General features: G+C 37.9%; 1 long non-coding RNA gene across 1 annotated transcript; it reads left to right on the top strand.

Annotated features, from left to right (window-relative positions):
- The first annotated feature begins 711 nt into the window (after positions 1-711).
- On the top strand, positions 712-23,975 carry LOC132098391 (uncharacterized). Its single transcript, XR_009422902.1, has 4 exons — positions 712-984; positions 10,770-10,865; positions 23,421-23,517; positions 23,689-23,975. It is a non-coding gene; the product is annotated as an uncharacterized LOC132098391 (long non-coding RNA).
- The last annotated feature ends 506 nt before the right edge of the window (positions 23,976-24,481 follow it).

Raw genomic sequence — 24,481 nt, 5'->3', positions numbered from 1 at the left:
GCGCTTTAGACCAGGGCAGTCAAACTCAACTTTAGCTCCAACCCTAATTAAACACATCCGATCCAGCTAATCAAGTACTTCAGGCTTATTTGAAAACAACATGATATGTGTGTTGGAGCAGGGTTGGAACAACAGTCTGCAGGGCTCTGGCCCTCTAGGAATTGAGTTTGACACCCCTGCTTTAAACTATGCGTTGATCGTTAAAAATATGGCCCTCTGTATCTAAAGGGTAAGCCACTAATTGTCTTGTTTATGTACTGTTGTTTAAAAACAATATTACAGATGCAATCGTTCGTATGCATGGAGTTGCACATAATATTGCTTAATTAAAAATGTTAACTATATATAAAAAATCAGTGTGAACTGTGGTTCAAGCACTACACTACACTACTGTAGTACTGATTTTAAAAATCATTTAACATTTTAACCATTTACCATTTAAAATGTCTGTGTTGCATCTGCAGCTTTATTAATAATGATTTTTATTAAGACCAGAAAAAGAAAATTAGAACAAGAGAGAGCTATCATGGCATTGCTCAATGAATGTTTAATACAATTATAATTAAATAAAAATACAAACAATGCAATCCATTTAAGATGTAATATGAACAGTGTGCCAACATCATGAGACTTTCCAGCCATCTTATCATCACTCCTCATACTCAGTCATGGTCTTCCTGTTTTAATTAGTGGTGCTGATGGCAGCTGCACTGGGAACCTTCAGAACAGTGAGTGAATCAGGGTGACGGAGGGCTAACTGATTGGAAAAGCAATCACAGTCCACCGTAGCTGCCTGATTAGATGATTATCTGCAGGGGTTGGGAGCTCCATGAGCAATCAGCCATGGTTGAGGGGGAGAAAGGAGCAGGTGTGAGGGAGGCCGCTTTCATGGGGAGATGTGAACATGGCAGCTGACGAGCGCTGGAATACCAAACATCAAAATGTAGTTAGATCGAAGGAACTGCCTCCAACTGGCAGTGTGAGGTAACAAGTTATTGGATTAAGACAGTAATGGGCAAAAGGCAAACAGGCAGGAGAGGGTAACGTGAACACATGCACAAAAGACCAGATGGCATATAGATAGCAAACACATAGAACAACCCAGCAACTAAATTATATTATACAAGTTAACCACATGTTAAGCAGCGGTACAACACCTGTTTAGCTTTTTCAGTAACAAGCTATTTCTGGCATCACTGTTTTCATGACACATTATTAAGCACACAGCCGAACAACCTGAAGAGTTTAGATGATGAAACACACTTCCCTAGAATGTCTTTGTGAAATACAGCTCATTAAAGTGAATTGGTTCAATCAGATGTTTAATTGCAATGAAGCTATACATCAATATAATACAGAAGATTTTGCATCTGCCTATGATAGGAAAATTTATATATTGGACAAATCTTTTTTTTTTTAAATAGCTTAAATATTTTAAAGATGGAGTTTCGGTTAATAATGGACTTCTTACAATAATACAGCATAGTACTATAGTAATTCATTTGATTTATTGTTTGACAATTTTCCAAAATATGTTGTCTTATATGTACACACACAACATTTATAAAATAAAATAATCTCTCTCTCCCCGCTCCTGACAAATACGAGTAAATGTGAGGTCCCATAAGTCACTTCTAAATGGATTTGCTGGGGAAGCCATTGACTGACACCAGGGGATTTTTAAATGGCGGTCGATATCTCACCACAGGAGGACGACCAATGGACATTGTGGGGTGCAAACACCATTTGGAAACATATAAAAGGTATTCTTCCACATTAATGATTGGCCACAGAATAAATAAATAAATTCCTGCACGTTAATGACCAGACTGCAATGATTGACATTTTTTTTTTTTGGTGCTAGTAATGAATGTACTAACTGCTAAACCCTGTGGACCACTGAGGGTCATCTAGCCCCTTATTAGAGGTGTCACTGAATAGGAATAGCAAGAAACAAGTAGATTAAATTATATTCATAACCGAAAGGTACTCTCGTGGGACTAAAAACAACAATTACCATTTACATATTGCCCTTGTGAAAAAGTAGTAGTCTTTAGCACAGTTAGAAAGATAATATACTTTACATGAATTTAATGAGAGTTGAATGTAATGTTTTCAGACATTCAAATACATTTTACTTACAATTAAATAAAAATGTAGTTTACATTTATACTAAAATATTTTTATTGACCCACCTAAGATGACTTAGGAACAGTTTCATATAAAAATTCATAATTACTTTTATTTTCTTTGAAATATTAAAGTTTACTGCCGGACTATATATATATATATATAATATCAAGGTCTGTGATGCAATCTGTTGGGGCTTTGGTTCTCTTAGCAGGAGCTACGACAGCATCTGTCTGACAGACCTTTCTCTCTGTCTAAGCTTCTTTCATCTTCATATCTTTCATATTCAGTTAAATTTGCAGGAAAAAGTATGCTCGATAAACTATTGAAAATGTACAATTGTTGGTGTGATTGTTTAAGCAGACAGTTCTTTGGACTAAGCAAATCCCACATACTTATTCCTGTGACAGTTTATTTGGCAGATGCTTTTATGCAAAGCATTTTTAAGCTAGTTTTTATTATTGCATGTTTTTCCTGGGAAGCAAACTCATTAACTTTAGGTGCCAGTAATTGGACTAAAAAAAAAACATAAAAAATTCCATAAATTTTGATAATACTGTACATTGATAAAGCAAAATAATAAGAAATAGTGGCAGCTGTGACACCATATATTGTGCAAATGCTGTGTGAATAAGTATATTGCATTATACAGAAATAATAGTTTATTTCTTATATAAACAGCCCAGCAATAAGGACTTTGTATTTGCTTCATAAGCTCCACATATTTGAATCTGTAATCTTTAAGATTGTAAGGCACATAATATTGAGTCCCTTTGTTTTTATTAAAACACAAAGGTTCTGAGCAGGAATTCATCATGGACATGACTGATTGTGGGTGACCAAAGTGAGCACTCTGCAATGAAATGGTCCTGGTAATAGAAGAATAAATCTTTATGATCTAGTGTTATAACACGTTGTGGGGTTGTGTACTGCGTTAGACTATCTTGGACTTTTCAGCATTTACAGACAAAATTATTCGATTTTTTGCTTTGTTTTTTAATTTTTTCATTCAAGCAGTTATTAATTTACACTTCATTTAAGTGTAAATTTTACTTAAAGTTTACTTCATCCTCTCGATTTCTTTAATAAATTCATACAATATTTAATCCAAAGTTATGCTGACAGAACAACATTAAGTTAAAAAATTATCTTTAAGTCTTAGAACAAAACATTAGTTGACACAACAAAATGACTAGAAATCTTTATTATAACTGAGAGTTTCAATGAACTCAAAATTGTAAGGCAACCAGGTTACTTTATTAAATTATACCAACAAATATTTTTTTTACAGTGGGATATTGGACTTATTTATAATTTTTTTTTACATTTATAAATGTTTTTCTTTTTGTTTTGAAAGAAGAATGATATTTCTCTCTCAGGAAATGACATTTTTCCCTTCTCTCTGAGCTATAAAATTCCATTTCACAGTCTGAGTCTAATCCAGACGCCCTCATGCAGGACCTAGTCAGGGTCTGAGTGACCGTGTCTTCAGCTGTTACTGATGTGTGAGTTTCTACTTGAGACTCACACAAAAAGCACCTACTCTGAGTGATGAGAGCGGGAGCAGTTGAGTATCCAGGGCAAAAAGGCATCAGCTTCAGTCACAAAGCCATTAAACATCTTTGCTGCCAAAGTTCAGAGCAGTCAGTAAGTTTGTGAAGTAGTTTTTTTGATCCATGGAAAGGTTGTGACATTTCTCCATTAACCTCTTTCTAGCTCTTTATCACCTACTTCACCGAAGCCATTTGGTTGCACAGATTTTGGATGACAGCATTTTTCTTTCCCTTCACTTCACACATGCTCGACTTGAAAGTGTGCTAATTATTGCTCTAGCACACACTATTCCTTGCCGGAGAATCAAAAAAGCTGGTTGGTTTAACGGTAGTATGGAAGCTTAGTTTTGTACGAATGCTGAATGCAAAATGTTATTTATTCATCAGTTTGACATATTCACAGCTGAAGGTTGCACAGAAAAATGATGCAGTGCTTACCTTATTGCATGAAAAAGAAAAGTAAACAAACCTGCTGTGTATTGGCAGATATCAGTAAACGCCAAAGATCTGTAATTAGGGTGTCAGGCTCACATGCTGTAAAATAGCAACCACATTGTCTTTAAATAAAAAACAAAACAAAGAAACCTGATTATTTAACAACCTTAGTCTTGTGCCAGTCATAAATGCATTCTGGATTAATTTGAAACATATTTCCAAAAGAAAACCAATTAGAGCTTTATCAAAAAGTTGTAACGTCTCTAGAACAGACATAAGTCAAAATTATCACTATAGTAAAGATGTAACAAAATGTATAGACTTATGGCAAAAAAAAAAAAAAATCCCATGTAGGCCTACAGGGACTTTTTTTTATTTTTTGCCATGTATTGTTCATAGAGCTCATTAATTGTAGCGGTGCCTCAGGTGTTTGCAGTGTATATACAGTAGGTGTATGCGGTCAGCAGCGAAAGCGCATAAAAATAACGTGAAAGCACATTAAAATAATGCACGAGTGCGAATCTCTCTGTTCGCACGAAGATTTCCTTTGCTCTGTCACAAAACCAGACGTGCTTGCTCAGATACACGCTGCTCTGCGCGGAGAGAGTGTGCACTTAAAACGTGTCTCTTCTCACTTAAACTGCGTCCTGTGCACTCACAATTCTCTCTTTGCTCATGTGTTAGATATTAATTATTTTCGCACGTTTTTATTTCTACGCCTTTTACCGCGTGCAGTGTGAACGCTCTGATCCGTTTACATGGGCTTGGAAAAAAGGCGCATCACAGACAGTGTGTGAACCTGGAAATAGGCATATGCCCAGTCTGTTCTCGCGCTAGGCGCAATGCATTCTAATTGGATCGGATAGCATACTACGGGAGGTCAGGGCCGTGGAAAATCGTGCTATAAAGCGATTTATAAATCGCGCACGCTCAAATCGTGATTTTATGACGATTTCTTTTAATCGCACAGCCCTAGAATGAACTGGAAATTAACAGAAAATAATTTGCGGCCCACCTGCAATACCACGGGCCGCGGACCACAGGTTGAAAACCACTGCTGTAGTGTATGTATTTTTCTATACATTTTTTCACATCATCAGATGATTTCTTCCTGTCTAGTTGGCCGGTGATTTACCAGAATAAGCTAAAAACCAAAGGCAAAAGTCTGATGTGAACCATTATCAAACAGCACAAAAGCCTATCTCATATTTAGCTTCACCGATTGTCATGCCCCTGGATTGATTTTGTTGTGCTTTTGTTTCCCATGTGCTCCGTGACCCAGTTTCTGTCTCCCGTTGATTGTGTTATGGTCCAGGTGTGTGCCAGTAATTATCCATTTGCCCTAGTATTTATGTCCTAGTCTGTGCAGTCGTTCTCTGTCAGGTCTGCTTGTTATGTTCATGTGTTTCCTCCTGTTCCCAGTGTCGGATGTACCCTGTGCTTATTCCTTGTCTCCATTGTTCCTCGCTATCACAGATTGTGACACTGATATTTAATGGAGTGAAATAACTCGACTCAGTTCTTCTTTTTTTTATGTTGACCTGTAGCCATCAGTGGTTTTCTGTATGAATGCATTCTGTGTTTGTTGTTGACTGCTGAGTTTCTGAATGTCAAGATGAGCACAAAGAGAAATAGTTGCTATGTGAGGATCGATCCGCAGGACACTCTGTCTGGTATTTCAAGATTGATCCGCCCATCTCTACATCAAAATTGATGTCTCTTTGAGAGAGAGGAATATTTCAGGTTCAATACAAGTTAGGTTCAATCAAACAACACTTGTGACAATGTTGATTACCAAAAACTGGCAAATAGGGCAAATCTGTAAATGTTAAACTCACTGCTGTTAAGATATAAATAATATGCATGCTAACATGAATTTAGTGTGAAAAATTGCACTTGGTAACCTTTCTGTGACTTTCATGCATGTAAATTCTCAAAAAATTGGCCCCATTTGCTTTCTTTCTTTTTTAATTTACATTTATTTTTAAGAAAAATCTTATTTGGACTTTTAATTAATTATAAATAATTATATTTTTAGGGGCAGAAATGAAATGAATTGTGAAACGTAAGATCAGAATAAAGTCAGAATTGCGAGATGTAAATTTAGAATTCTGTGGGAAAAAAATTCAAATTGTGAGATATAATCTCGGATTATATCCTTGGTTGAAACAGGCTTTCATACTGTATATTAATGCTGTTGAATCTGTGAACTGAAACTGGAATAATCCTTTAAATATACATATAAAATTCAGATGCGATAGTCCTGAATTATGTATTATGTCCTCTTCTGGTCATGGTACACATATAATCATATTAATATGATGAAATGGGAAGATGGGAAGCCATGGTCAACCATTAGAGGATGGTCTTTATGAGTGTCATGCTATTAAATGTAATTTTTTTTTACAGCCTTTTGCAGAAGGCAGTTAAACCTGCTGTGTGTGGAGTTTTTTCCCCTTTTCTTTCAGTAAGGCTTGAGTTCAGTGCCAGATGTTCCCTCTTAATGACAACTAAAGTGGCAACCTGTTTTTGACTGAATGTGCATCTTGTCCATGCACTTTATGGCTTGTCTGCACGACTGTGTGTCCACAGATTACATTTTGTGTCCTCAGTGTGTGTGTGTGTCTCAGAGTTGACTGGAGCTGCTTTCTGTGTTGTCAGAGACACCTGCTCCTCTACTTTCCCCCTCGGTGCTGCTGATTGTTTTGGCTAGGTGTCCTGAAGCGATAAGTACATTTCCTGTCCACAGTCATCTAAATCTTTCCATTTACTTTCTTCATTTTCACCATCACAGCCAGGTGCACCATCAGTCCAAATGTACTGTTAAAAAAAAGCACGTAATGTGCAGCCACAGCTACAGGGAGGCAATATTATGTCTGGCAATGTTCTAACAGCCTGATCTCAAACATGTGTATATATACACATCAGTGCTGTCAAAAGAGATAAGGGAACAAGCGTTGTGTTGAATGCTTTGGGTTAAACTCCTGTTTACTCTGTATACTGAAGTCTGATTTGTTCAGATGAGTAAAGTGGGCATTTACTCCTACAGGTCATTGTAATCCAGGGCTATAGCAGTGCACCTACCACCCAACGATATGCATATATTATATTAATATTATAAATATTTTTATGCAGAGTTCTAAAAACAAATATGTCTAAATTATTCTTATTGTAATAATATTATAAATATGTTTGTATACTGTACATTTATATTTAAAAACCTTTAATTTAATAGGTAAATAAATGTACAATTTCAATCATTATTTTTATATCCTACTGCAAAAAAGATCAAAAGTAATTAAGTTACATGATTACGCAATGGTATAGACAGAATTTTAATTCCTTTTAGAATTTAAAGTTCAGGCTTGAGTACAGTGATGGAATCCTTTGAAACAAGTTACAATTAAAAATTAACATAAAAAAGTAACTGACCAGAATAGTAAATTAGGTAAAATATATGTGATGTCATTGAACATATTTTAATAGAGTCAAGTTATTAATTCTATGAACTTAATGTTCTATGAACTTAAAAGCATTGTCATAAACTCAGATTTGCCAAGAATCTAAGTCTGAAAAAAAAAAACTTTTGATGAAAATTCACAGGTTACAAATGCCATGTCTTCAGACATGCTGTAAAACCCAGACTCTAAAAAAATGTTCCTATGAAAATCCATAATAGATCAATGCGTGTTTTTTCTTTCATTCTGGAATCAGCTCTCCAGCCACACCACTCATGTAGATATCAAAGAAATCAATTTGCTTGCTTTGCATCGTTGGTCTGCTTCAATTTCATTCTGACTGTGTTATTTTGAAGATCAAAGTGGAGGATTGAGATCCTTTTGTCAGAGTGTTTCATGACTGTGATGTTCAGGAGGGCTGTTAGTTCACCTCACACACACACACACACATACACACACAGAGAAAGAGAGAAACGTTCCGCAAAGCGTTCTCATCATCTTCTCGAATCATCTTCATTTAGTGTGCAGGGGAACCAGGAAGAGCTCTCAGGCTTCTAGGCTGAATGAAGTTAAAGGGTCAGAAGAGGCTGTTTGGAACCGATGTGAAGGATAATAATGCGATTACCACTGAATGCTTCTTAGAAATGACTCACACACTTACTGTCTTAATGTTTATATGTAAACCTTTTATCTTTTATTGAAGAGGTAAATCTTTATGTTGTCAATTCTACTTTGCTGGAACAGCTTGGAGACTGGCTTAAAGATAGTCGATAGAACTCAATCAGTGCCATTTTTGGCATGATGTTGATAACCACAAAAAAAAATGTGCAATTAATTTTTCTTTAACACCCCGAGGTTACAGTTAGGCCCTTACAAAGGAAGCAAATGTGTTACATTTTTGTAAGATTTATTAGCAGAACTGATGGTAGAAGCTTATAATTTTATAAAATCATACAAGGTCCTGTGGCTCAGTGGTAGAGCATTGCGTTAGCAGTGCAAAAAGGTTGTGGGTTTGATTCCCAGGGAACACAAGTTAGGTTAAAAATAAATTATAGCCTAAATGCACTGTAAGACGCTTTGGATAAAGGTGTCTGCTAAAAAAATGCGTAAAAGTTAATTTTTCTGTCAAAGCTTGTGCATTATTTTTTCTGTAAAACAAAAAGAAAAGATGGTGTGAGAATTATTTGATGAAAAATTTTTCATGCTTTTGGAAGTCATTAGTAGTACATGTCTCAAGATGGTATTCAAAATCTCAAGTAAACACTACATGAACATTGTACATTATTATGCTTCCTGCAGAACCAATATCCTCTTTCCTGAAAGACTCAGACGTGCAATAAGCAAAACTTGACATAGCTTAAACACCCTACAGACATTATAAAAATTTCAGCTGGAAACTTTTATCTCGACACTCGTGAAGATAGTAAGTGCCTTCATTAAAGGTTTTATGAGTTAGCCTGCTGCTTTGGCACTAGATTCAACCTCTGTTTTCTTCTGCATCAGAGCCGATATGTCAGTCAGTAAACAGTACCCTTACACCCTTATGTACTGCACATTTTTTTCAAAACACTTCTAAGAAAGTGAAAAATGTATTTTCCATTTTAGATCTTTTATCTATCAACCTTATAATCTTTTTAATGATGTTTACCTGAGCCTTTCAGCAGCTGTTTAATCCGAAGTTGTTTTCATCATGAGACAAGTTTGCTTTAGGGGATCCTAACAGGTTGTACAATTTAGCTCAGAAGTATACTCAGAAGTACTTACTCAAAATACCTGCAGAGATAATTAATAGGGTTTGTGTTTGAGAGGAGGAGTTTTGCACAACCTTTAACTAGCATTGTATTATGAAACAAATTGAACTGCAAAGATAGACCACCCATGCTATGACACACTGAGGTTTTTGTTGTTGTTATTTGTTATTTGGTCATCTCAGGTGTTTTAGGTTTTATATTGCACATCATGTGATAGATATAGTTATTATGATTACTGATTGATTGATTACAAAAGTTTTGAGAAACATTCTGGATTTTGTAAGGTTGGCTAATCTGATGCCATTAGGTTAGCATAGCTAAGCTAACTAAGTGGGTGTTTACATAGCTCAATTTTCAACTAAAAAAGGAAAATCTTTTATGCATTTTGGGGGCCTGAAAACACAAACTTTTGAAAAAAAAAATGTCATATTGCATATCATGTATTCAGTCTATGTTTATGTGTGCATATAGTGTTTCTTTACAAAGTGACATTGGCAAACTATGGCCTGGCATACAGCATTTTTAGCTGATCTATGTAGATTGATTTGACAACATTCTATCCAAATAAAATGAAAACAAAAAAAAAATACAAAGGAAAACCTTTTCTTTTTTTAAGAACTTAATTGTAAACTGAAAATGTACTCTAAAACTAAAAGTATCAAAAATAATAGAAGTCAACTGAAATAAAGCTGAAAATATTACATTTAAGTATTATGAAAAAAAATATTATAAATTTTTTGCCTTGGCTAGGTTTAAGTAACACTAATAAAATTAAAACGGAAATATAGATAAATTGTAAATTATAAATAAATTTAATGATAACTATACATTAATAAATACTAAAGTTTAAATCAAAATTGAAAATGAAAACTGATAATTTAAAGCTGAATATTAATAAATATTATAATAGTTTAGAAATAATAAACTTTTTTTTTTTTTTGCTGATTTGGATTATATGGTATAAGTAATGCTTTAGAAATACTGCCACAGTACATTTTTTGTCAGGATCATAATTTGTTGCCCCGATATACAATATGATGTGTTTTCAGTCACAGACATTATTTCATTACTCTCACACTGAGTGTCATCTTATGAAGGCCCTGATGAACCTCATTAACTAATTGTCTTCGTCAGGGGACTACATATCGCTTCAGACAGCAGAAATGCTTTCTCACATTGGCTGTCCTTAAAGGCAATTTAATGCATCTGTCAATACTTACAATACATTTAATTTGCTGCTCAATAATAATGAGGGCCAGTTTTTTTTAGCTGTCTACAGATCATGTTTTATCTAAATGCTGCCATTAGGGACACCTCTGTCAAAATTATATCATATCTGTAGGTTGCAGGTAAGAATATAGATAGATACACATTACTGGCCAGATGTCAAGCCAGAAAACAATTTGAAATGTTGCTAACCTCTTTATTTTTACCCCCGCCAGGTGTAGCATGAAGAGACCGATATGAATTCTAAATCGTCTTTGTGATGGATACCAACATCATTTACTGCTGTCCGTCTCATTGTTACATCTTAAGAGGTTTGTGATTCAAAACGCCCCTTGAGATAGGTTTTGTTCCCCAACCTGGAGTAAACCAAAGGCACAAAGCATTCTGGGAAATGTTTTGCTTTCACACACAGGACTTATTCAGAATACAGTATGCTGATGAACAATGTATCTGAAATGTCTGTTTTGCATTGATATCGGTAGGCAGGGTGCAAAATGAACACAGCAAAAAATACTAATACTGGTAAACACTGAATAAAAAAGGAATAGCCCTCAACTTTATTATTGCATTAAATCATATTATATGTAATAATAATAGTTTGACCCTTGCTGATGTTATAATATGCTGAATTGGTGTTCAGAAACATTTCTTTATCAAGAGTTTTGACTGTTTCATGTAAATAATTAATAGTAATAATTAATAAATAATTAAATAACTAATTAATAATATTTAATATTAATAATTGAGCAAAAAAATGGAACAATATTTTACAGTATTTCTGTTTTTACTGTATTTTTATGAAACACACCAGACTTGCTGTGCATGAGAGACTTGTTTTCAGAAACATTAAAAAAAATCTTACTGACCCAATCTGTATAGGTGCGGGAGAAACCTCAAAAGGTTTATCGTCACTGTGTGTGAGGTATGATGATAAAAATGGTGATATTAATGTGTAAAATCAAGTTCAGGTTCTAAATACCAGGTGGTGCATGTAGGCCTGGTTGCCACTAAATTACATGGTATGATTTCATCTTTACAAAGAAGACATCATTAGCAGGCCTATTTTTAACTCTCACATCTGAAGTTTTGTCAGAAACAAGACACCATGAGGCGTGAACATCTATTCCTGTGTGCCAGAGAGAGCAGCTGCTTTATCCACACTGTGCAGGGTCAAATAATGCTGGTCTCTTCATAACATCACATACAGCTCAAGATCAACAGAAAGTAAAAAGACTGGACAAGAAAAGGCTCAATTATGCGTCAAAACATTTCAGCCTTTCTATTATATCAAATTCATATTCATACATTTATATGTACAGTATATATATATGTATATATATATATATATATATATATATATATATATATATATTTTTTTTTACATTTTAAAGCATTTAGCGGAAGCTAGAGATTACAAAAAAATTAGCTTTTATGAAGTTTTAAATATCAATAATTTTTGGACTTCAAGAGGCCTTTATTAACCCTCCTGAGCTGTGAGTAGCACTTTTATGATGGATGGACTTCTATTGGATTATCGAATATTACCACCCATTCACTTCCATTATAAAGCTTGGAAGAGCCAGGACAGTTTTATTTTTAATATAGCTTCAATTGTATTCGTCTAAAAGAAGAAAGTCATATACAGTACACCTAGGATGGCTTGAGGGTGAATAAATTATAGGATAATGTTCATTCCCTTTTAGTCGGTCACTCTCGATGTGACATTGGTGACAGACGAATTGGGATCTCGCTTAGAGAGACCTAGCTACTTCAAGTGAAAACGAAATGACCTAATGCACATTGGTATGCGATTATTACATCTAGCTGCTGTTGATCACAGCGTGAGCATGAAAAGGCAACAGGTGCAACGCTTACCAGCTTTTCACTTTGTAGCGAGCGACAACATCTTTCTGCTCTAATCAAACTGCTTCGTGTGTGACGAGTTCAACACACTGCCAGGCGAGGGCTATTTTCAATTCAATTCAATTCAATTCAAGTTTATTTGTATAGCGCTTTTTACAATACAAATCGTTACAAAGCAACTTTACAGAAAATTATGTTTCTACAATATTTAGTAGTAGCTAGTATACGGAAGCAAAATAATGACTTATGTCTTTGAAACAAAAAAGCATGCTGAATAGCACTAACTGAAAAATAATGCATTGAATTAACAGTTCTTGCATTTTAATGCCTTGAATTTCCAGGGCTTGCATTGTTAGGTCCTGAAATTTTATATAGTTGTTAATTTAAGATGTGAATATTTCAATTAAAAATATTTCACACACCTTTTCATAATTAAAAAATCAATAATTCATATTCACGTACCAGAATTCACTTCCAAAATATTAAATCGGTTAAAAATACGATGTATAATATTCAACAGGCAAATTTCGGTCCGTTTTATTTCACTTTCCAAATTCGCTTCCACAAATTCAGTGGTTAAAATTCGGCAGATAATTCGCCCTTTCACATCCGGGAGCTGCAGGAATAGCAGTAGAGCACAGAGGCATGATCTCTATCTACTGTCAGTCGCTCACCAACAGGTGGTGCAAGAGGCTGTTAAATAAGGCCAAAGCAACAGGTGGATTAAGTAATACAGTTACAAAAACTGATCTGCAGAAATTAAGCAAGCGCTAAGTAGAAGTTTTGATTATTGGGGCATGTGGAAAAGCTGATTGTGCGTATGTTTATTTCAACCTCTTTGCTGTTACCAAGTAAGCAGCTATGTTCAGCAGTTCCTTCATCTTGGCTGAGCTTTCAACGTTGTTACGGGAAAGGATGAAGCTGAATGTTTAGTTCTTGTCACATGACCCGCGGTGCGCTTGCGGCATTCTGAAAGTTGAGATGTTTTTAACTCGATGCTGTTCGGACGCGCCTGGAAAAAACGGGACCGCGTCGCACCGCGTGCGCATCGCGACCGCGTCGCTTCCATTATGAGCGCGCATACCGCGCGCCTACATTGGAAATAACGAACTTGAGCATGCAAAAGACGCGATAAGTGAACGCCCCCTAAGAACTGCGGTCTTCTACAGTACTTCAAATATGCCGTGGAGAATCACAGAAAGTGACCGAATTCAAGAACATTGTTGCAGCATCTCTCATGCAACGAATAAACACCGCTAACTTGGAGAATACAGTGGAAACTCCTCTTCTCGCGTCTGCCCTAGACCCTCGGCACAAACATCTCAGGTTTCTCGATGAAAACATGAGAGAAGTAAGAAAAAAAACTTTATTTGAACATTATCAGAACATTTTCCTTGATGCAAGTGGTGCGGATGCAGCCGCCGTCACCAACGATAAAGAGGATGCAATAACAACTCGTAGGAAAAGGCTGGAAAAGGCTGAGCCAGTACTTCAGCGATGATTACAGAGAGTCCAGCCGAGACGAGTGGGTACAGTTCTTGCTGGAGCCATGTATTCCACCAGATGAGGATCCCATTCAGTGGTAAACGAAAACACGAAGCGTTTCACAAAACTTATTCGCTTAGCACAGCGTTATTTGTGAGTCCCGTCAACGTCTGTGCCGTCAGAGCACGTTTTCTCCGCGGCCGTCCTTATTGTTAACAGACTAAGGAGCCGACTTTCCCCCAATCATGTTTACATGCCCGTATTTCTTAACAAGAACATTTGAAAGAATAGAAAAAAAGAAAAAAAGATTTGCTGACAGTTTAAAAGTTAAGTGTACAATAGCCTAATTGCTGCAGGCTGCTTTACGTTTTTTCTTTGTTCACTTATTATTATTTTTTTGCTTTTAATCTGTACTTTTATTTGTTTGCACGCATTGTTAAAGGTTTTCAGCTAAAAAACACGATGTGTAATGTTCAAGCTTATTGTGTGTAAGCTTGTTCAAAATGACGAAAACAAATGTTGCTGAAAAATGTCTGACTCATTAAACTTAATTTAAATAAACGAATATTCTTTTTTTTGTGAGCTCAAATAGTCGAATGTGATATTTGTGGAAAACGCCCATCCCTAGTTAGTCAGTCTTGTATCTAGCAATGTACTACAACTGTTGGAACATGAAAACCCTTTCCAGGGATCTTAAATATGTAAATAATTGTATACTGTAAATATATGAAGGGAGGTATTGGCAAAATCTCACCTGTAGAAAATCACTATGAGAAATACAAGATTAAGAATTTGACTGTGTTATTTAGAATTTTAATTAAAACACATCGGACCTTTTAACCCAGTCAGTGGAATTGTCAGACGGTCCCTTGGGTGCGGTATCACGTCAATAATTTCTTCAGTTTACATTTTCAGAATATACCTAGATTGTTTTTAACTCATTTTTTTATGTTAATATAAATTGGTTGCATATTGTTAAAACTAATCATGGTCTTGATATCTTTGTGTGACTGTCGACTTTATAGACCAGTGGTAATGGAAATCAATTATAAAGAAAATGCAGCGCATTGGATTCTTTTTGATCCCATTTGCTTGCCTGTATATAGTTTGCATAATCCTCAATAAAATCTATTCTGAGATCTGAGGTCTTATATCACAGTATTAATTGACTGAGAAGCGTTACTCGTCATTGGGAATCCTGGAGTGTGACGTGAGGGGATCCCCAGTATTACAGCACAGCGACTCGCAAGCCATGACACAAAGTTAGGCAAACTAAACAACCGAAAGCAATATGTGTCTTCCTTAGATGTAATGTTAGTTCTGTAATTCAGTGTTGGGTAAAACACCATTATAATCTCCTTTGAATGGATTGCCATTTTGAAATAAATTTAGTAGCAGAGCTACTGAAAGCGATTTTTTTGTGCTGCAAATCCATTTATCCTTTGCTGAAATTTCCGCGTCTTCATGGGAGAACGCGTCATTGTTGCTTAGCCTCAGGAGCGCTTCTGCCCGAGCACTTTGGAAAAAAGGAGAAAGCGGCGCACATAGCCTTTTCCACGCGTTATTAGGCGCGATATGTGAATTGCCCCTTATTCATTCATTAATTATTTTTTAAATAAATTAAATTATTTTATATATATAACATGCACTTTTTCTTGTTCCGTAACTTGCGTTCATATCCACATCTGTCTGTATATAGTTTGCATCATCAGTAAGATTGTCTTTAAATCGCTGTCACTGTTAGTGCGCTGAGCCACGTGTTTTCTTTTCTTTAACAGATTTCTGAGGGAAACCTCGTGAAACCTTGAGCGTTCGTTCATATTTTACATCTGCTTAACTGTCTATATAGTTTGCATAATCATCAATAAAATGTATTCTGAGATCTGAGGTCTTATATCACAGTATTATTTGACTGAGAAGCATTACTCGTCATTGGGGAATCCTGGAATGTGACGTGAGGGGATCCCCAGTATTAGCCTACAGCACAGCGACTCACAAGCCATGACACAAAGTTAGGCAAACTAAACAACCGAAAGCAATATATGTCTTCCTTAGATGTAATGTTAGTTCTGTAATTCAGCGTTGGGTAAAACACCATAATAATCTCCTTCGAATGCTGCTTACTTGGTAACAGAAAAGAGGTTGAAATAAACATACGCACAATCAGCTTTTCCAAATGCCCCGATAATCAAAACTTCTACTTAGCGCTTGCTTAATTTCTGCAGATCAGTTTTTGTAACTGTATTACTTAATCCACCTGTTGCTTTGGCCTTATTTAACAGCCGCTTGCACCACCTGCTGGTGAGCGACTGACAGTAGATAGAGATCATGCCTCTGTGCTCTACTGCTATTCCTGCAGCTCCCGGATGTGAAAGGGCGAATTATCTGCCGAATTTTAACCACTGAATTTGTGGAAGCGAATTTGGAAAGTGAAATAAAATGGACCGAAATTTGCCTGTTGAATATTATACATCGTATTTTTTAACCGATTTAATATTTTGGAAGTGAATTCTGGAACGTGAATATGAATTATTGATTTTTTTATTATGAAAAAGTGTGTGAAATATTTTTAATTGAAATATTCACAGCTTAAACGAACAACTATACTACATTTCAGGACCTAACAATGCAAGCCCTGGAAATACAAGGCATTAAAATGCAAGAACTGTTAATTCAATGCATTATTTTTTCAGATAGTGCTATTCAGCATGCTTTTTTGTTTCAAAGACATAAGTCATTATTTTACTTCCATACTAGTAATTTGTGCACGTTTGACAGGATTTTATAAAAAATAAAAAATAATAATAATAATACAAGACGTAGTCAGCTAGATGATGAACTATCAATATTATTAATTAATAGTTATTATATGATGCAGTCACACATGTAGCAATAATTTTTAGTTCTGTTTGTTGATTCAAGGTTAGGATCATCTGGGGTCCTCTGAGGGTCAGCATCATCTCTTCTCAGGTGTTCTGGATCCAGACTGGAGCTTGTGTAAATCCTAGTTACCGTGGCAAAACATAGAAACAAAATAGAGACATCATTAGCATAGCTGCTGATCCAACAAAGTAAAATTAGTTCAACCCAAGCTAATGAATAAAAATGCACATTTGATCAGATGCAACTACACTCACAATTTAAAAGATACATTATTTGTATGCTTGGCGAAAGAGATGTGTTTTTAATCTAGATTTAAACAGAGAGAGTGTGTCTGAACCCCGAACATTATCAGGAAGGCTATTCCAGAGTTTGGGAGCCAAATGTGAGAAAGCTCTACCTCCTTTAGTGGACTTTGCTATCCTAGGAACTACCAACTACTTTTGTGACCTTAGGGTGCGTGATGGGTTGTAGCGTGGTAGAAGGCTAGTTAGGTACGCAGGAGCTAAACCATTTAGGGCCTTATAGGTAAGTAATGATAATTTGTAACTGATACGGAACTTAATAGGTAGCCAGTGCAGAGACTGTAAAATTGGGGTAATATGATCATATTTTCTTGACCTCGTAAGGACTCTAGCTGCTGCATTTTGGACTACCTGTAGCTTGTTTATTGACGAAGCAGGACAACCACCTAGAAGTGCATTGCAATAGTCCAGTCCAGACACAGTCTTAATAGTTTTTACAGCGCAAGTACTTTTATCATTTAAGCGGGTGGAACAAAACTCATCATAATAGTTATTTGAGAATTGTCTTACTAGTCACATGGAGCGAAGTGTCCTGGAGATGTTGTCAGAGAGCAGCTCCGCTCCGATTCTGCTGGGGTGTAATCCAGCGGGTATCTGCACAGAAACATCGAGAACACGAGCACCAGGCAAACAATAAGTGTGCACTTTACCTTCGGCTAACGTAGCACTTACGTGTCGGACGATGGAGTCTCCGATGATCACAGCGTCGCGTCCTGTCTCGCGGAGGGGAGCGAAGTGGTTCCGGATGGAGATCTCGAAGGCAGGAGGGGGAGAAGTCGTCGCCCGGGACCCGGCTCGCGTCCTCCGCTGTGGATGCACCCAGGTGTCCCGGGGTCGCAGTGAAGGACATCTGGGAAGATCGCGTCCTGGGTGCACCGGGTCTGTGCAGAGAAACACACGGAGTAGACGTGGTGGGACTGTTAGCAGCACGCTGTATACTTACCCCGGACTTGTGAGCGTCAGCCCGGGATGATTCCAGCGCGGCTCTCCGCTCTCTCAGCTGGGCCTGCCTTACCTCCAGGTCGCGAATCTGCTTCCCCACAGCCTCGAGCTCGAGCTGCACAGAGTGGAGACATTCATCCGCCATTAAAGCAAGTAACAGTGAGTACAGCAGTGGTAATGTGTGTGAATACAGTATTAGCAATGTAAGCGCAGTTAGCAGCAACCACGCTTGCTGATGCTAACGGGCTAAAAGCTAATAGCGGACCCGGGAGATCAAAATGAAACTAGTGATAGCGAGGCGCTCTGATTGTTTTTGTTGTAGAATACAATAGAGGATATATTCACACGTTATATAAACGGAAACGATGATGTATAAAATTGATTTTTAAGTTAAAAATAGTAAATGAAAAGAATATAGTGACGGAGCTCAAACGCAGTACAGCTGCCAACAACGGCTATTTCCAGCAGTAGCACGGGTGGTTTGAGGGTTACAGTGGTGGCAAACCCCTCAAGGAAACAACCTTCAGGTGACTATCGCTCCTCTAACACTTCGCAATCAGTTGAGCTGCCAAAGGAATGCACTGGGCCTTCTTCAAAAAGCATTCCAGTAGTATCCTTCAGTACTCCTCCCGAAGACCAGATGTCGATCACTGCACTGATCTCTCTGGAGAAGCTGCCTCCACCTTACATGCTACGGTGTTACTGCAGGTTCATCAGGCCAAGGCACTGAAGGACCTGCAAGAGGGTGGTGACAATCCAGAAGTTCTGAAAGAGCTCCGAAGCGCCTTCTCTGGCTGTGTCTGGTCAATATGAAGGACACCAACAAAGTTCAGTTCCTTGATGCCCCTGTGTCACAGAACAGCCTCTTTGGCCCAGTAAGCTCTTGGCTGAACCTGTTTGTCGAGTGGTGTTCTCCTTGTCGAGAAGACCCCTGGAGATGCCCGATCAGGGTCGTGCTTTCCTTTTTTCAGCAAGGTTTGGACCGAAGGCTGTCTCCCTCCAACCTTAAAGTCTATGTTGCTGCGATTGCTGCTAACCATGACCCCGTGGAAGGGAAGTCAGTAGGTAAGCATGACCTGGTCATCAGGTTCCTTATGGGGACGAGAAGGTTAAATCCTCCCAGGCTGGTCAGTTGAGTAAAATTTTCTTTCATTGAAAACTATGCTCCTGCTTGCACTGTCCTCCATCAAAAGTGTTGGGGACCTGCACGCGTTTTCGGTTGACGATTCTTGCCTAAAGTTTGGGCTGGCTGACTTCCAGGTAATCCTGAGGCCCCGGCCTGGCTATGTGCGCAAGGTTCCCACAACTTCCTTCAGTGGTCAGGTGGTGAGCCTGCAGGCACTGTCCCTGTAGGAGGCAGACCCAGCCCTAGCTTTGCTCTGTCCCGTCCAAGCCTTGAGATGCTACGTAGACCAGACACAAAGCTTTAGGACCTCAGACCAGCTCTTTGTCTTTTACGGAGGCCGGCAGAAGGGGAAGGCTGTCTAAGCAGACTATGGCCCACTGGATTGTGGATGCCATCGCCCAGGCTTATCAGGCACAGGGAGTGTCCCGCCGCTCAGGTTGCGAGCTCACTCTACTAGAAGTGTTTCATCCTCCTGGGCGCTGGCTCATGGTGCCTCACTGACAGATATTTGACAGGCACTTTGGTAGGGATTCCAATTCGTCAGTCACTGACGTGACGTTGAGAGTGACCGACTTAAAGGAAAAGTCTCAGTTACGCATGTAACCCTCGTTCCCTGAAGGAGGGAACGGAGATGTCATATCCTGTCGCCACAGCTACTGTAACACCGCGGAGCCATCGGGTCATCAGCTTGGCTCCTCAGCGAATACCTGGTATATGTTGCACCTGCTGCCTTTTTATGCTCACGCTGTGATTAGCGGCAGCTGTATGCAATAATTGCATGCCAATGTGCATTGGTTTTAGTTTACACTCAAAGCATATTGGTCTCTTTAAGCGAGATCCCAATTCGTCGATCACCGACACGACATCTCCGTTCCCTCCTTCAGGGAACGAGGTTTACATACGTAAACGAGATGTTTTTGGGTGAACTATCCCTTTAATGGCTTGTATGATTCATTGAAATATTGCTTGAAACAAATGATTCAACAAAGCTGTTCACACTTTTTTGTCACTTAATATTATATTTTATATTAGATCTATCAATCTATTAGATCACTTAGTTTATAAAACCTTGATCCCCACTCAACAAAATAGTCATCTTTTTTGCATTTTAATGTAAAATAAAACTAAAAAAAAAAAATATTATTTTTTTTGAGTGTGGATCATGGTTTTATATATTGGAAGAAATCACTGTTGGATTGTAATAAAAATGCAGTGGTTTCCTCTAATTTAAAATGGAAAGAGCAAAGGCAAGCTTTAGCAAGTCTTTTATTTGTTTTTAAATAGTTTTGTAATTTGAAATATTTCAGTTTCACAGTGAATATGCAGCATTTTGTCCAAACAATAATAGATGGACACATTTTTATGTTAGTGAAAACCATCACACATTTTATAACATAAATGTCTTTACTGTTACTTTTGAACAACTGAACCTGTGTTTGCTAATAAAAGTATTAACTTCTTTTTAAAAAATCGTACTGAATTTTGAATGATAGTGTATATACATCTTGTAATGATTTAAAACATCCTAGTCATCGGCAAGAAGGAAGCGGGAACCGGCGCACAATCAAACAACATTTTAATAATACAAAATAAACACAAAACAGCGCACCAGCCCCTCACGGACGACTGGTGCGCTCAAATAAAAACCAAAACACAACTAAAAACCCAGGCCTGGTCCTCTCTCGTCCTTCACTGTCGTCGCTCCAGTTTTATATCCTTTCATCTCCTCCGTGGGCCTCGAGACCGCTGGGTCGAACAGGTGTAGCTCATCTCCAATCACTCCACCGGCCTCGCTCCCACGTCCCTCGGCCCCGCCCCACTCGTCACATACCCCCATCGCCCCTCGCAGGCCGGGGGGTACTCCTGAGACTGCGCTCTACGGTGGACGGCGACGGCTCCTCCGGTTTTGGGCAGCCGGCAGGAGTCCCCCGTTCCCTGCTCCTCCGGATACCTTCACGGAGGCAGCAGGCTCCGGCCCCCTGGCGAACGGCGCCGACTCCTCTGCTCTCTCACGGACGGCAGCCGTCCCTCCACATCGCGGGCGGCAGGCAGTGAGCTCGCCCGTCCCCGGCAACTCGCTCCAGTCCACCGCCTCGAGCGTCCATGGTGGCACACTCCCTCGCCTGCTCGATGGCACCGCGGATTCACCACAGCGGCGAGGGATCTTCAGCAGTGCGTCCCTCCTTCTCCCGGGCTTCGGCACCACTGTAATGATTTAAAACTTCCTAGTCATCGGCAAGAAGGAGGCGGGAACCGGCGGACAATCAAATAACATTTTAATTACAAAATAAACACAAAACAGCGCATCAGCCCCTCGCGGACCACTGATGCGCACAAAATGAAACCAAAACATAAAATAAAGCCCAGGCCTGGTCCTCTCTCGTCCTTCACTGTCGTCGCTCCAGTTTTATATCCTTCCATCTCCTCCGTGGGCCTCGAGACCGGCGGGTCGAACAGGTGTAGCTCATCTCCAATCACTCCACCGGCCTCGCTCCCACGTCCCTCGGCCCCGCCCCACTCGTCACACATCTCATTGTATTTCGTTAATTGTTTTTTTTATGAACCTATTTAAAAGTTTTGATAATTCTCTATTCTGTTGTTACCTTAATTCAAATTCAGTAATTGAACTGAAATTAAAAAATTGCATTTTCAGTTAAATTCCAAATGACAATTACTTTAGATTTGTTTAGATTGGATGTGCATGAAAAATCATTATCTAATCCATTAAGTTTAGGTTTTGTTGTAAGTTTGAAGAGGTTGTCATTAGCCCACTGCTTAAAATTTTACATCACTTGAAGAAAAAAATAAGAATACCCCACGCTGAACTTTTTAATAATGTCTAAGAGATTTCATCATATATAATAGCAGTAGAGACATACTTGTAAAGGAAAGAAAATAATTATTAGAGCCCTGGAGGACATGACAAGTGATCATGTACCATCCCATCCAGGCTGGATGGTGACAAAAACAAAAACTTACTGAGAATCAAAGATATACAGTTTAGAGAGAGACAAAGACAAACAGAGGCTCATGCTGCGACCTCTGTTACATCAGGGTTTCATTGAAAAGAGAATTACATCATTTCTTTTTATACAGCTATTTTTGACTTTTTTGACAAAGAACCATAGAACAGCAAGAGGGAAGATAGGAAATGAAAGGGGTACAAGAGGGGAATGAGAGGTCTGATTCATTTGTTTGAATATTTCCTTGGTTGCCATTGTATGAAAGCAGTGCTGTGCTTATGAACATTATATGCATTATACAGATGCAAGATTAAAAGGAAATATCATCTAGAATTCAGCTTTGCCATCACATGAATTAGGCTAGTTTCATTTTGAAATATTTAAACATATTGTATTCTTGATCAAATAAATGCATACTTGCTGAACAGAACTTGTTTTAAAAACAATAAAAAATCTCATTCCAGTCATGCTGTTTGCAACTCACACAATGACATATTTCTGATGGTTTATAGCAATACAAGTGACAGAAACAGTTAATGATACAACAAAGTTGAGAGAAAGCTGAACCTCATGAACATGAACAAACTTGATGTGGCGACTACCAATGGAAGTGAAGACAGTGACCATCCACCTTGTACATTTAGATGCCTCAACAAAATAGGAAAGCCTACAAAATACCAACAGCCCAGTGGCTCTATTCCATCACTATCTTATGAACAGAAAGACCTTTTTTTCCCTCTCTCTTGCTGCCTTATGTGATGTGGACATTAGTTGTACCTATTCCTCTCTAATAAAACAAGATCAGACATGACCCATTCACCCAAGTCAACAGCAAAAGTGCAGACAGCCATTTTCATCTTGATGTTTTTCTGGGCTCACATTTGCTCTTATTCTCTGGTTCTTTAAGTACTATTTTTTATCTTTGTGTGTGAAACTACAAAGCATCTTAACACCCTGATTGGGTTTAATGTTGTATGTAAAGAAGTGCCTGAATGGTTTTTGTCTTCCACCATTTTGTTGGGCTCTTAACCTCTCTCCCTCTCCAGAGTCTAAAATCATAGCAAAATAGATGTTTAAACACTGGAAACATGTTCAATATATGGCTGGATATTAAGTATTAAGACAGTTATTCTGCTCGAGTGAAATATTGGCATGCTGGGGACACTTAAAATGCTTAAGCACCTTTCAGTATGTTGTGAGGTCTGCCTGCCAAATACAGAGGAGCTGAGCTTTTTAATGCAACACCCTTTCTCACAGCTGAGCTCTCTCTGCAACTGCAGCCAACACATGCTCTGCATGCAGAGCCTGCAAGTGTTAAGTGTAAAAGATCAAAGGTTCCATGGAGATGTAACACTCATTTACTGGAAAAACAAGAAGTCAGCATTGCTGAAGAAGGACGGTACAAATGACATTTTGCTTATGTTGCAGACTTGAAAGATTAAATGATGACAAGATTCTGTGTTATAGTGTGCTTGCCTTAAAGACATAGTTCACCAAAAAATTTTAATTGGCTGAGAATGTACTTATTCTCAGGCCATCCAAGATGTAGATGTGTTTGTTTGTTTATCAGAACAGATTTGGAGAAATGTAGCCTGTAAATGGATCCTCTGCAGTGAATGGGTGCCGTCAGAATGAGAGTCCAAACAGCTGAAGAAAACATCACAGTAATCCACAAGTAATGCACAAGACTCCATTTGATCAATAAATGTCTTGTGAAGTGAAAAACTAAAATTTTGAAAAAAAAATCCATAAATAAGACTGAGCTGAGTAATGTTGTGTAAAGATTGAGCAATGTTGCTTTCTCCGGTGAAAAAGTATTGCTAGGATATAGGAATACACACAGATCAAACACTGTTAACAGTGAAAACAGTTATAAACAAATATGTCAGTAGAATCTGATGTGAGAGGACGACATGGAATGGTCTTTTTCTTTATTTTGGATAATGGACTATAGTATTTTTATAATTGGATATAACTTTTCACAAAGAGTAGTGAGTGATTTTCATGCTAAGATCTTGGTATATTGTCTATATTTCCTGTGACTATACTGTTGAGTATTTTAACATTTATGGATTGGCACCATTCCTTTTTATTGTAATTGCTCTATTTTAACCCAAATTTACTTTAACACAAATACTAATCCCAGTAATGAACCCAGAATATTCCTCCAAAGATCTGCAGTCCGCTTTCAGCTCTGCTTCTTTTGAAGGACTGTTAAAATCTTGATATCCAATTTGTGCACCTTTAAGAGGCTGTTGCTCATGGAACAAAATGTGAGAGAATTAACAGATAAAGCTTTGATAACTCCCATAAGAAATCATTTTCACAGTAGATTTTCATTGATTTTTCAAAATAGCTCAAGA

Source organism: Carassius carassius, chromosome 22 (genome assembly GCF_963082965.1).
Source record: "Carassius carassius chromosome 22, fCarCar2.1, whole genome shotgun sequence".
In the NCBI taxonomy this organism is placed as follows: domain Eukaryota; kingdom Metazoa; phylum Chordata; class Actinopteri; order Cypriniformes; family Cyprinidae; genus Carassius; species Carassius carassius.
Note: the sequence above shows the minus strand (reverse complement) of the source record. Positions and strands in the feature narration are given on the sequence as shown.